Raw genomic sequence first — 14,996 nt, 5'->3', positions numbered from 1 at the left:
CATTACCAAATACACATTGGCCAGGGTTGGATGAAAATATGAAAGTCTCAGTCCCATCACTGGACCATGACAGAAGCCTGACCAGGTATCCTTGTCGAAATGAAAACCTTTCAGAGAAGTGGTTCTCCACCTGTCAGGAGTCACTGATCCTAACAGGGGCATGAGAGCTGAAAGGAAACTTTGACAGTCATTTAATATGACCTCTTCCTTTTTCCCTTTCTTAGCATTTGTCCCAGGTCACCCAGCTGGGAGTCGGGGGGTACATAGGCCAGGATCCCAGCTATGACGTTAGGAATGCTTGGGGCTGGTGGGTGCTTGGGCAGCAGGGAGGTGCTGAGGGTGACATGAGGGTGCACAGCATGGCAGGGCAGCAGAATCATCCCAGAAAGAGAAGACAGCCAATGACATCGAGGCACAGGGGAGGTTGGGGGGCTTTGACAGTGGCCCTGAAAGGCCAAAACCTTTCAGAACTTTGGCCGCAGTGGAATCCCCCAACTGTTTTTGGGGACTGTGGTCAGGGTGATCTGGCTGTGGCACATAGGGCACATAGGGTCACCACCACGTCACCCTGACCACAGTCCCCAAAAACAGTCTCTCCGCATCTCTGCAGGGCCTATCAGCCAAAATTTTAGCGGGCCTCAAGCCCAGAAATCACTGGAATTCAAGGCTCTTAAAAATAATACTTGGCTGGGATACATGACCACACCACATTATTTCTAGTTAAATCAAAAGCTATTGAGGACCATGTCTGTTTTCATTTCATTTATACAGAGATTCTTTGCAGGAGAGGACACCCCCTGGCATCTGGGGCTGAGGGAGGTACATGTCTTTACAACCTTGAATAAAAGTCATGTAACTCATGGCGGCGCTTCACCTTTTCCCATGGCTGCCGGGGGCTCAGATGTTAACTACATTCTTGAGTCAGCAACCTTCATTAAAGTAGATTTTATCTTATGACTTGTCTTTCTTCCCCTTCAGGGCATGTTGTGTACTTTCAATCTTTGTCTTTACATATCCTAATTTTTCTACTTATTTTATTACAATCTGTCTTGAGTCTCTTTAGAAAATAGGAGAATATAAATTGCATTGGAAGAATGTTTTAATCCTCTCTTCAAAAACTGTTTCATATACATTATTTAATTTTCCCCAAAGCCCTGTAAACTCCCCTACTGTCTTCTGAATCTTCCAAGGGTTGGGCAATTTTCCCTCCAGTCATTGAGCTGAGCCCATTTCACTGTGCTCTGATTCTCTAAATACTACTACTCACGTAGGGCAATTCTGTTCAACACGGTGAGCTGGGCCAGCCGTGACTCACAGCACCAAGCCCTTCCAGGGAAGGGAGAGCTGATCTTTCACTCCAGTATGCATCCAGATGAAGCAGCAGGTCCCTGAAGAGCAACTCAGTTCATCTCAAACCTGATGCCCAGAGAAATGCTATTTTTGCTCCCAGTTCCACTCTGTGGTTAGCTGCTCACATCTTCCCATTCTTAGGCACCCCTGGGTGCAGGCCATAGGTGCCAGGAGGACAAGGGACCCTTCTGCTTTTCCTCTCCATAAACCCATGGCTGAAACCAGTGCTTGGTACTCAGTAGATGATCTGTAAATATTTGCTAAATGAGTGTTAATCTGGGCAAGTCATTTCACTTCTCTGAGTCTCTGTCTAAAAAAAGTGGGGAGATTAACTCCCAGCTTCCTCATAGTATCCAAGCCGATTAAATGAGATTCAGAGAAAGCAAAGTGCTTTGCATTGTGTGTCTTTTGTTATTGATAGTCAAAAAATAACAGCTGATGCCCAGAAAAGTGCCTTCCACCCTGCTAACTTGCACCTCCACTGACCCGGAGCACCTTCTAAGAATATGCCAAAATATTTGCTCTGGGGGAAAGGCACTTGTGCTGATCCAAAGAGATTCAGGAAGGAGGAGTTCCTGTATGGCCTCATCTTGCCCTTAGAAGCTTCTTCCAGTCCATTTCTCCATGCTGAGGAGGAAGCTCAGGTCAAGACAGCAGTAGAGAAAAGATCAAATGCCCCTATGGGCCTTTTGAATACCTCTGACCCAGCCATGCAGGGACTCACCTTGCTTTCATGCATCACGACGAGGGAGGGTCCATCTCCATCCCCTCCTCAACAGAGGACATCAAGCCACTGGGCCAGAGTCCTCCTCTGATCGCTACCCCCAGCTGTGTTTCATGGGGTAAGAAACCAGGTATTATAATCCTCTAAAAGACATAGAAGCAATTTTAGAAAACAAACATTGTGCTGGTGCCGACATTTTGGGATAAGTACACAAACATGGCATCCAAGAATTTAAGACAAGCACATTGCATGGGTGTCCAACATTTGCCTTTGGCTATATTTGTGTTTTAAAGAAGAATTATAACCTAAAAATAGGAATCACACTTTATGTATTATATATTTCACAGAGCTTTATTTTTATATTGAAGGCTGGAAGCTATTAAGCTTCTCCTTACAAGTGACCAAAGCCTGTGTTTGCAAGTGATTTTTATTCTGCTGCTTTGCCCTAGGGCATCATTTCTGCCCCTTGCCACCTGTACAAGCTGGACTTGAAGACAAGGGTCCCAGCACCTGGTGGAACCGCCCAACAACAAGCACCAGAGTCAGTCACTGGTTCCTTGTACCCCATTTGCAAGCACCCAAAGCAGTTCTTCCCCTCATGTATCCTTAGATCCACAGCTAAGCCAAATAGTGAAGGTGAAGACAAAGGAAAGGGCTCAGGATAACATTTCCCTTCCCTGAGTTGAAGTCACTAGTGACCTGGAAAACAGGAAGGGGGTGAGGCCTCCTTTAGGGAGAGGAAATGCAGAGGAAGTGGCGCCCAGGGGTGTGGAGCAGGATGGAGCCCACTTGAAGGGTTTCTTAGAAGGGGGCTGGTGGAGCCAGCCTGGGGGTGGGGTGGGTGGGGAGGCTTGGCTGGGGACAGAGAAGGGCAGAACCACTCCCAGGATTGTTTTCCAAGGACAATTTACAGTACCCATTGTTGGCTTTTCCTCTGGGTAATTAGGCACAACATGGGAGCAAGGGATCTTCATCCATCTTGTCACTGGGTTTCAATTTTCTCGGTACTTCAGCTTCCAGCTGCCTTGGCAGATGTTCTGTCCACAAGTTCCAGGAAGTTCAGCAATGCTTCTGCACTGGTTTCAGCCAGAGCTGACACGGTAAGCAGCTTTAATTTGATATGGCTGGATGCACTTTGGGGCTGGCTGCAGCAGATGAGAAAAGCATCTCGTTTTATGATTTCTATAGCAGGGTTCATTGTGAAATTTAAAGCAGAGAGGAGACTTACTTCTTTAGCCTGGGTGTGACACCCTTTGAAGCTAGCTGAAGTAAAATGCTTTGCCAAGGAGGAGGGAATGAAGGAGTCAGCATACAGAATAAAACTGGACCTTAATCTATCGGTGAGATAGACACGGCTGCTCAACAGATGAATGAATACATTTCCATGGTGCAATGAATCATTTCCGCTGTCCCCTTAAGAGTACATTTCTGAGATGCACTTCTATAGTGTGTGTGCATGCACCTGTGTGTGTGTGACCCAAATAGAAACCGGCCTTCATCTGGTCCAGGCTATACACAGAGTCACTGTCAAAGCAGCACAAGCCTGAAACAAAAGGCATCAGTGGCTAATTTTAGTTTTCACTCAAGTGTGTGAAAGAATGCTAAAAGGAATTCCATTTAAAAACCAGAGCAACACTTCTCAAAATTATCTTTCATTTATTTTCTTATTGTTCCAAAACTCGGTAGCCTTTCACTTGAAATGGCAAACATTCACATCACTTCCAGCTTTTGAGTCTTTCCTATTTTCATCCTCTGTCTGTGCTTTATCAGCACTTTACATGGACTGAAAAATTTTCCCCCTATTTACCCATTACCTGAATTATTCAAAACAAAAGATGTCTCAGAAGCTGATCCAAGAAGCAGGAACCTCCTTCCCTTCCTGTCTCCGCCCACCCTGCCTGTCTGTCCTGCACCCCAGACCTGGCTGGCTAACACCCAGCCCTCCTTAGGAGCAAGCAAGGGAGAGGCTGAGACTCATTCAGAGGTTTCTAGTCCTCTGAATGGGTCCTGAGGCAATGGTCAGGCAATGAAGAACAGGGGTTTAGAGCAGGGAGAAACTGGATTTTTTTTTTAACCCTGATAGTCTTAGTCTCCCATCCAAGTACTAACCTGGCCAGACCCCGCTGAGCTTCTGAGATCTGCTGAGATGCGGCATGATCAGGGTGGTGTGGCTCTTGGCAGAAATCTTATTTTCTGTGTTGCTAAATCATGTTGCTGCCCTAGCTCCCAGGCCCAGCTCTGCAGACTTCTAAAAAGAAAAGCCCATATGGACGGGCCACCCAAAGGTGTCTCCGCTGACAGCCCAACTCCCCCCCATCCCCAGCACACACACAGGGCAACGTCTCCTTCTCGGGCGTGAGTGTCACCCTCTGGAGTTCTCTGAGACTCTCCCACACTGCACAGTCTGGAATCCAGCCCCCGGTTTCCTCACAAGCCTCGGGGTCGGTGGTGGAACTCACAGGGCCCTTGCTTGTGGAAACTCTCAGAGGAGGCTGTGCCACTGTGAGACTGCCTCTGTGCCACTCCTACCTCTAGAAACCTGGGTTGGCACCCCGAGGTGTGGGCAGCGGGATGGGCTGAGGCGAGATGAGGCAGCAAGCTGAGCCCAGGAGGCCCCAGGAGCCAGCCCCAGCTCCTCCAGGAGGCTGGCTTAGGCATGCTGAGGCTCCAACCCCCTAGCCTGCTTTTCGCCAAGTCAAGACTGACATTTCGTGCAGACCCAGGGATCCTGACGGAGCTGAGTAAAGTATGATTGTGCAACCTGAAAGTTCTTAAGCCACACTAGCATGCGAGCACAGGAAACTGCTGTGCGAGTGCAGGGCCCTGGAGCAGATCCTCCGCTGTGGAGGGGCTCAGCTGCTGTGGCCCCGGGCTGAGACGATGGTTCCCCAGCCTTCCTTGTTGTTGGGGGTGGGGCGCAGTCGCTGCGGCCCCAGGCTGAGACGATGGCTCCCCAGCCTTCCTGGCTGCCTCCCCATTTCCTCCCACACAGGCTCACCACTGTAGTCCTGGACACTCACTGCTGGGCTGGTGCATAGCAGGAACCCAATACACGAGTGTTGAGTGACTGGATAAACCCCCAGGCACTGACACCCTCCAACAGGGAACCCCTTCCTCAGGGAGTTCAGCTCGCATTTGCAGAAAGCAGAGTAACATACATGACATTATAGAAAATAGCACAGGAAATGTAAAAATTGGGGAGTTGAAATGGCTGCAGGTGTGTGGAATGGAACAGCAAGGGCAGCTCCACAGCAGAAAAGGGTCTCAACCTAGGCCCTGGGAGATGGACACGATTTCCCAGCAGGGAGAAGTGAGGTCAGAGGCCCCTAGCCACAGGGATAGTTGGCACACAGAGGTGTTAACTTTGGGATGAGTGTGGTTGAAGCCAGGGAAGGCCAAGCCCTGGCATCTCACATTCAAAGGAGCAGGTTCTCCTTGGAGCAGCCCCCAACTGCCCAGAGCAGGTGGGACCCCCAAGTATTATCTCTCATGGCACCTTTTTTTTCACTGTGCTCATTACATTTGTGATATAATTCAGAGTAAGTCATGCAATGACGTATTAAATATCTGTCTCCCCACGAGACAGCACACTGCACAAGGGCTGGACCTTAACACTTGGGTTCGCTGAGTACCTGGCATTGTGCCCAGTATGTTGTAAGGTACTCAGTGACTGCGTCAACACGGACATGAAACCGCCGGGGCAGCTGCTCCACCACCCCTACGCTCACTGCAGACATGGGCTCTGATGAGAGGGCTCCTCTCGAGGCCTAAGAGTGCTCCTGGCTTCCAGGACGCAGGGATAGATGTGTCATCCAGATGGACCCTGGTTGACACCGGACAGAGGGACCTGGGACTGCACCAGGACTGATGGTAGAAGAATAGCAGAGAGGTGATCTGGGCACCCAGTTCAGAGAGTCCTGCTTGGGGGCACCCCTCTCCTGGAGGAAGCCAATGCTATAAAATTCCCTTAGCTTCTGCTAAGATACCCCAGCTTCTGCTTCCCTGGGTTGGAGGGGCTCCCATCAGGCCCCTCCTTCTCTTTGGCTCCCTATTCCCGAAAAGGGAAGATTCTAGCAGCAAAGTCCCATTCTGACTCCAAGATGTAAGTCCTGTGCCTTCTGCTGGCCAGGCCCCCGCACATCCTGGAAATGGGCCATAGGGATCTGGAGCGCTCTGCAGGGTCTCTCCCCAAGACCTGACTGGCCAACCTCCTCTCTCCTCCTCTCTCCCAAGGAGGAAGGAGCTGTCTGAGGAGAGCAGGAGGCAGGCCCAGCTGGCCTTGGGCAGGTGTCCTCATGTACTGGGGACAGAGAGGGGTGGTGCACACAGATAGCAAGCAGCCTGCACAGGCCAGCACTCAGTGGCCGCACTTGCCAAGTGGAGTTTTTGCTTCATCCGCAGCCAAGCCTGTGAGCTACAAACAGCATGTGGATGAACACGCTGGGCTTTCACCTTTGGAATCATGGTGAGGGCAGTATCCTCTCTGGAAAAGGGTTACAGTCCCCACTGACCCCCAGGTTGACAGCTGTGAAGGAGGCAACAGTGACATTTCCTACAATCCCAGGCCAGCAGCCCCAGGGAGGGAACATGAAGAGAACCCTGGGAGCTAAAGCTACAACTGCTAAACAGAGCCCTGTGGGCATCAGGATGGGTTCAAAAGGAGATATCTGGAAACGAGACCAGACAGACTGGCAGGGGTGGCCAGGGTGGGAGCATCTCAGGGAGTACCAGAGCAGGTACAAAAATCTATTCATTCATTCAACACATAGTGGCCACGTGGTCAGATATTACCATCTACCTTTGGGAAGACAGATGTGAGGATGAGATGGGGCGGTCACAGGTCAGCAGAGCAGAGCACAAAACCAAAGAGGAAGCCCCTGCTGCAGCCTGGGGGAGAGCACCTGGCCCTGGGCAAGGACGGAGGCAGAATGGTGGACCAAAGAGGCACATGAAAGGTGATGTGAGGAACTGATGTCCTGAAAATTGCACCTTGATGGCAATTTTGGTTCTTCTCTGCAAAGCCATGTGCCTCAGCCTTGTCGACATGCCAGAATCACCTGGCAAGCTTTGCAAAATGTTGATGCCCAAACTCCAAGCACAGAGATTCTGGTGTCTTGGGCCTTGGGTGCAGCCTGGACATCTTCATTTAATGCAAGTGATTCATTAATGTGTGACAGTGTTGGAGATCCCTGGCTTGGAGAATCCTAAAATTTTCTCTAACTTTAGCTCAGTTGCACCTGTAGGCAGAGCAGTTGCAGCTGATGACAGGCAAGCTGTGGGAGCAGGAGCTCAGTTAGGTTTCTGGATCTCTGAGGGCCGCAGGGTCCACCCACCCACCTGTAGATTCTGCAGTATTTGTTGCTTTCTGGGTTCTGCCTCCAGCTTTCTGGGGCTGTCTGGTGGCAGAACAGTAAGAAGGAGAGGGAAAGGAAACATAAACCCGGTTGATTCCAAAGTCCCTCCTGGAGAGACAGTGCAACCACAGGCAGGTTGGGCTCAAGGGCTGTGCTGAGCTGCAGCTGACTGGGACTGCACAGTAAGCTGTCGGACATGCGCCACAGCGGCCGGGGGCCTCTAGTGGGCCCTTCGCCTTCCAGAAGTGTGTCCCTTGCCAGGGTTATTTGCGCTCCTGCAGCGCTGAGAACTGGCCAGTCCCCTCCTCTCCCAGACGGAGGGCAGGGCTGCGTGGTGACCTTGGGGGACCTTGGACACTGGCTGCTCCGAGGGTTTTCTGCCAGTTCTATCTATTTGGGATGTGTCCAGGGAAAAGGCCTCTATCAGCTGTGAGAAAGAGAACACACATTCCTGAAATATCTGATAAAAAAAAAGATGATTCGTTTATCTACCCCTCTGGCCAAAATGCACACCTGTGGCCACCCTAGCTGCTCTCCCTCCTCCCATACTCCCTGCCATGTGGCCCTGTCCCCTCCTCATCCCACTCCATTTTCCACTTCTGTCTCCAGGCTTTTCCTTCTCTCTTCATCTTTCCTCTTTCCTCAGTGTAATTTTCAGCCTCAAAAATAAGCTGCTTTTTTTTTTTTTTAAAGAGGCATTCCACTCTTGTTGCCCAGGGTAGAGTGCAATGGCACGATCTCGGCTCACTGCTGCCTCTGCCTCCCAGTTCAAGCGATTCGCCAGCCTCAGCCTCCGGAGTAGCTGGGATTATAGGCGCATGCCACCATGCCTAGCTAATTTTTGTATTTTTAGTAGAGACAGAGTTTTACCATGTTGGTCAGACTGGTCTCGAACTCCTGACCTCAGGTGATCCACCCATCTTGGCCTCTCAAAGTGCTGGGATTACAGGCTTGAGCCACTGCACCCAGCCAAAAAGCTTTTAAAAATTACTTGTAACTACCTTTATAGCCCTCTGAGTCTTTGAGAGGAAAGAACTGTGAAGTTTCTCAACAGATCAAATTGTGGGGTGGCCTTTCCCAGAGAGGAGAAATCACCTCCTGGGGGAGGCTGGGCTCATCTCACGTGGGGAGCGGGGCTGCGGGTCCCATTCTTGGGCAGAGGCCAGCAGACGCCATATTTGTTTGGGGAACGTGCTCCCACCCTCCCACACCCCAGAGCTGCTTTCCTTCCTTACCCCGGGTGGTGCTGTGGCCCCAGGAGATGCAGCAGGGCCTCATGGCTCCAGTGGCGGGTTCCTTAGTGCTGAAACTGGAGTGGGTCGGGACAAGGTGGCCTCGACCTTTTCCAGTCCACAACCTGCAATGACAAAGCCACAGGAGAGGGAGGGGAGCACCGCACAGATGATGCAGGGGCCACTCAGCTTGTAGGTGGATTTCAGTGATAAGTTAGGTCACTGCAGGCTCTTCGGAGAAACTTTCCGGGTTATGGATGAAAATAAGAAGAGAACCAAGAGAATGCATCTCACAATCCTGAAAGCTCAGCCCCTGCGGTCATAGGCAAGAGGCAAATGTGACTCTGACCCGCCCAGCCTCTGGGGCTTCCTGTACCAGGTTCAGGGCGAGCTGTGTGCTTGGAATCCATCATTAGGAACAGGTGACATTGGTGGCACATGTGTCCCCTGAACCGAAATGTCTGTGTTTAATACATTTCAGAACAATGTCTGGGAACATTACTCTTTCAAATGTACTTAAATTTCTCAGCTTCAACCATGTGGAAATGTTCACTTATAACCTAAGGATGCCAGATAGGGAACTGAGTTCAACGTGCACGCCCACCTGACTCTGTTTCACCTCTGGGTACACAGACGCTTTGGGAATTGGAAACATTCACTCAGGCATTCATGGGCTCTCCATGTGCCAGGCATGCACTGTGGTCGACACTAGGGATGGAGAAACAAATTAAGATAAAGTCCCTGTGCTCAGGGGCATGCGCTCTAGTGGGGGATTCTAATAATGCGCGAGCCTCAGCAAGGAAGGAGCTTAGCTCCGGTGCAGCAGCACATGGGGAAGGTCACAGCATCTGGGGGTAGGTGGGTTCCTTAGGCAGGGCAAAAAAGAGAGTGACCTCTGTGCTGGGACCTGTCCTTACCATGGGACCAGCTGCAAAGACCTCAAGCAGGGCCCTGTGGGTGTGGGTGAGGAGGCCAGGGAGTCCAAAGATCCTTAGAGACTGGAGAAGCTGAGTGTGCAAACAAAAGAGAGAAGGTGGGTGTGGCCAAGAGGGGCAATGCCAGGAGTGCCATGGGAGATGCCTGCAGAGAGCCACGCAGGGGCCACATCACAGGGAGATGCCTGCAGAGAGCCACGCAGGGGCCACATCACAGCACCCCTCGCCGGTGCTGCTGACGTGCCAGTATGGTGACAAGCCACATCCAAGCAAGTGATGAAAGGAGTGAGTTGTTTTGCAAAAACAACTTGCCAGCTCCTCTACAGAAAGTGGATAGGAAAGGGGACACAAACCCATCCATTTACTAAGTCTTCCTTTAACAAAATCTATCCATCTACTGATTTCTTCCCTTAACCAAATGTTATTGACAGTCAGCCCAGGTTAGTGATCAACAGGAGTTTGTGAAGATTGGGACCATATCACATATCTCTTGTCAGTTGATTTTTGTATAAGGTGAGAGATGAGGATCTAGTTTTATTATCTTGCATGTGGCTAGCCAATTACCCTAGCACCATTTGTTGAAAACTGTGTCCTTTCCCCACTTTATGTTTTTGTTTGCTTTGTCCAAGATCCATAAGTGTTTGGGTTTATTTCTGGGTTTTCAATTCTGTTCCATTGGTCCATGTGCCTATATTTATACCAGTACCACACTGTTTTGGTGACTATGGCCTTATAGTATAGTTTGAAATCAGGTAGTGTGATGCCTCGAGATTTGTTCTTTTTTCTTAGTCTTGCTTTGGCTATGTGGGCTCTTTCTTTGGTTCTATATGAATTTTAGAATTGTTTTTTCTAATTCTGTGAAGAATGATAGTGGTATTTTGATGGGGATTGCACCAAATTTGTAGATTGCTTTTGGCAGTATGGACATTTTCACAATATTGATTCTACCACAAGCATGGAATGTTTCCATTTGTTTGTATCATCTATGATTTTTTTCAGCAGTATTTTGTAATTTTCCTTGTAGAGGTCTTTCACCTCCTTGGTTAGGTATATTCCTAATTTTTTTGTTTTTTACGGCTATTGTAAAAGGGGTTGATTTCCTGATTTGATTCTCTGCTTTGTCACTGTTGGTGGATATAAGATCTACTGATTTGTGTACATTAATCTTGTATCCAGAAACTTCAATGAATTCTTTTATCAGTGCTAGGGGTTTTCTGGAGGAGTCTTTAGGGTTTTCAAGGTAAATGATCATATCGTCAGCAAACACTGACAATTTGACTTCTTCTTTACCGATTTGTATGCCCTTCACTTCTTTCTCTTGTCTGATTGCTCTGGTTAGGACTCCCAGTACTACGCTGAAGAGGAGTGATGAAAGTGGCATCCTTGTCTTGTTCCAGTTCTCGGAGGGAATGCTTTCAACTCTTGCCCATTCAGTATTGTGTTGCCTTTAGGTTTGTCATAGATGGCTTTTACTACATTGAGGTATATCCCTTGTATGCCGACTGTGCTGAGAGTTTTAATCATAAAGCAATGCTGGATTTTGTCAAATGTTTTTTCTGCATCTATTGAGATAATCATATGATTTTTAAAAAATTTTGTTTATGTGGTGTATTACATTTATTAACTTGCATATGTTAAACCATATCTGCATCCTTGGTATGAAAGTCATTTGATGACTGTGGATTATCTTTTTGACATGTTGTTGGATTTGGTTAGCTAGTATTTTGTTAAAGATTTTAGCATCTATGTTCATCAGGGATATCAGTCTGTAGTTGTCTTTTTTGGTTATGCCTTTTCTTGGTTTTGATATTGGGTGATGCTGGCTTCATAGAAGGAAGTAGGGGGTTCCCTGTTTATCTTGTGGAATAGTGTCAAAAGGATTGGTATCAATTCTTCTTTGAACATCTGGTAGATTTCTGCTGTGAATCCATCTGGTCCTGGATTTTTATTGTTGATAATTTTTAAATTACCATTTCAATCTCACTGCTTGTTATTGGTCTGTTAAGGGTATCTAATTCTTCCTGATTTAAGCTAGGAGGGTTGTATTTTTCCAGGAATTTATACATCTCTTCTAGGTTTTCTAGCTTATGTGTGTAAAGGTGTTCACAGTAACCTTGAATGATCTTTTGTATTTCTGTGGTGTCAGTTGTAATATCTCTTATTTCGCTTCTTATTGAGGTTATTTGAATTTTCTCTCTTCTTGGTTAATCTTGCTGCTGGTCTATCACTTTTATTTATCTTTTCAACATTTTTTTCTTTGAGAAAAACATATATTCCCCCCTTGATTTGCCATTAGGGAATACTTTCAGGTCAGGTCATCTTTTATAACTTGCAATATGATTGGGAGAAGTATGTTATTGAGTGGCAAGTGTAATTTTAGTGTTAATCTTAGCTAAATCTTTCCTGCAACTAATTCCTTCATGGCTTCCACAAACTGTCTATGACATGCTTAAACTTTCTGACTTGTCCTGAATATTCCTCTTTTTAAACAACCAACCATTCTTTTTAGGACAAGTATTTACCATCCATCCTTATGATCTTTTCTTGATTTCCACAACCATCAACAACATGCTTAAACCTTCTGACTTGTCCTAAACATCTCTTTTCAACAACCAACTATTTTCTTTAAGACAAGTATTTACCATCCAAGATCCTTTGTTATATAAAATCTCTTTCCTTTATAACCTTCTTTTCATAGCCAGGGTGTGACATATTACCAAACCCAATAAAAAGTCCTTGTGGACTCAGTGACAGTAAAATTTTCATGCTTCCTTTTTGTTGGTAACTATTATTCCTGCTATAAGGATAATAATTAAGCAAAATACTATAGCAATGAAAACTCTCTGTCTGATATTCCAGTTAGGTGTCACAGCATATAGTCTCACTGCAAATAGAGTCAGTATCGCAATTCCTGCAAGTGTGGTGTAGTAGATAATTTTTATCTAAATTGCCAAGACACAACATTTCCCTTTTGGGGGTCTATGAAGTTACAAATGCAATCCCATGGATAATTAAAACCTCCCTGCAAATATGCATCAAAAAGAAGTTTTAATATCTGACAGTACATCTCGAGGGGAAAAGTAGAAATGATGGAAAGTAAAGGTGGGACTGAGTGGGATGAGTAGCCGTTGCTCATTTATTTATCGTTTATGATTGTCACCTAAGATCTCCTATTTCTTCAAATTGGTATCCAGGATGTTTATCTGGGCTGTCAAGGGTTGCTCCATCAGCTTTCTAGTCTTTGATTGGAGTATGATGTATCCAGACGTTGATACCTGTAACTTTTATCACATTTTGATGAATGTTATACCTTGATATCCCAGATGTGGTCTCCAATATGAAACGGCTACATTTTCTGGGGTATATACCCTAGGGTTCATCATCATGCACCAGGAAAATTTAGGAAACAGACATACATGAAGAGTTTAGGAGCAGAGGCTTAATAGGCAGAAGAGAAGAGAAAAAGGAACAGCCCTCTCTCTATGGAGAGAAAGGTCTTTGAGCAGAAAAGACCCAAAACACATCAAATTTGTAGTGAAGCTTGAGTGGAAGAGTGGTGAAAAATTGATGTTTTATGAAAATTTCATAGGGACAATGACCCAAAGAAATCAGCAGTTTGCAAATGGATAACTCATTTAAGAACAGACAAGACAATGCTGAAAATGAAGCCCATGATAGTAAAGCATCCAACATTAATTTGTGAGAAAAATATTCATCTTGTTCACGTCCTAACTGAAGAGGACCAATGATTAACTACACAAAAATAGTCAACACAGTAGACACCTCAATTAGTTTAGTTTACACAATTCTATCTGAAAAATTAAAGTTGAGTAAATTTTCTACTCAATGGGTGCCAAAACTCTTTCACCCAGATCAGCAGCAGACAAGAAGAGAGGTTTTCATGGAAATTTTAATCAAATGGGATCTCCATCCTGAAGCATTTCTTCAAAGGGTTATTACGGGAGATGAAATATGGCTCTACCAGTTCAATCTTGAAGACAAATCACAATCTACCAAAATGGCTACCAAAAGATGGAGGGGATCCAGTCAAAGCAAAAGTGGACCAATGGAGAGCAAAAGTCATGGCAATAGCTTTTGAGATGCTCAAGGCATTTAGCTTTTTGACTTTCTGGAGGGCCAGAGAATTATAACATTTACTTATTATAAGAGTATTTCGAGAAAGTTAGCCAAAGCTTTAGCAGAAAAATGCCTAAGAAAACTTCATGAGGGAGCCCTTGTCCACCATGACAATGCTCCTGCTCATTTCTCTCAGTAAACAAGGGCAATTTTGCCACAGCTTTAGTAGGAAATCATTAGGCACTCACCTCACAGGCCTGGTTTGGCTCCTTCTTAATTCTTTTTTTTTTGTAATATTAAAAAATCTTTAAAGGGCACCATTTTTTCAGTTAATAATGTTTTAAAAACCTGATTAACATGGTTAAATTCCCAGGACTCAGTTTTTTTAGGGATGGACTGAACAGCTTGTATCACCGGTTTCAAAAGTTTCTTCATCTTGCTTATGTTGAGAAATAAATTTGGCCGGGCGCGGTGGCTCAAGCCTGTAATCCCAGCACTTTGGGAGGCCGAGGCGGGCGGATCACAAGGTCAGGAGATCGAGACTATCCTGGCTAACACGGTGAAACCCCGTCTCTACTAAAAAATACAAAAAACTAGCCGGGCGAGGTGGCGGGCGCCTGTAGTCCCAGCTACTCGGGAGGCTGAGGCAGGAGAATGGCGTGAACCCAGGAGGCGGAGCTTGCAGTGAGCTGAGATCTGGCCAGTGCACTCCAGCTTGGGTGACAGAGCGAGACTCCGTCTCAAAAAAAAAAAAAAAAAAAAAAAAGAAATTTTTATCTTTAATTCCATTTTATCACAATATTTTCGAAATCCTCTTTTACTTGGCTTGGGTACCTGGGGCACAAAATAGACAATGCACAATTTCCTGGGGCGTTGATGCTATTATTCAATAATAAAACAAGGGTCTCTGTATTAGTTAACTAGTTTGTTCAGCAACAAAGTTGCAAAGACTGGGTGGCTTAAATAGCAGACATTTGTTTTCTCATCGTTCTGGAGGCCAGAAGTACAAGATCAATGTGTCATCAGGGTTGGTTTCTCTTGAGGTTGAGGCCTCTCTCCTTGGCTTGCAGATGACTACCTTATTTCTGCCTTTTCACACGGTCACCTTCTGTGCGTGTGCACCCCTGGTGTCTCCTTGTGTGCTGAAATTTTCTCTTCTTACAAGGACACCAGTCAGATTAGATTAGGATCCACCCATATAGCATCATTTTACCTCTTTAAAGGATCTGTTTTCAAATACAATCACATTCTGTTGGAGGAATATGAATTTGGAGGAATACAATTCAGCTCACAACAGCATTCAGATTAAAGAACAAGAAGTAAA

This window comes from Rhinopithecus roxellana, chromosome 13 (genome assembly GCF_007565055.1).
Source record: "Rhinopithecus roxellana isolate Shanxi Qingling chromosome 13, ASM756505v1, whole genome shotgun sequence".
Taxonomy (NCBI): domain Eukaryota; kingdom Metazoa; phylum Chordata; class Mammalia; order Primates; family Cercopithecidae; genus Rhinopithecus; species Rhinopithecus roxellana.
This window is presented reverse-complemented; position numbering follows the sequence as displayed.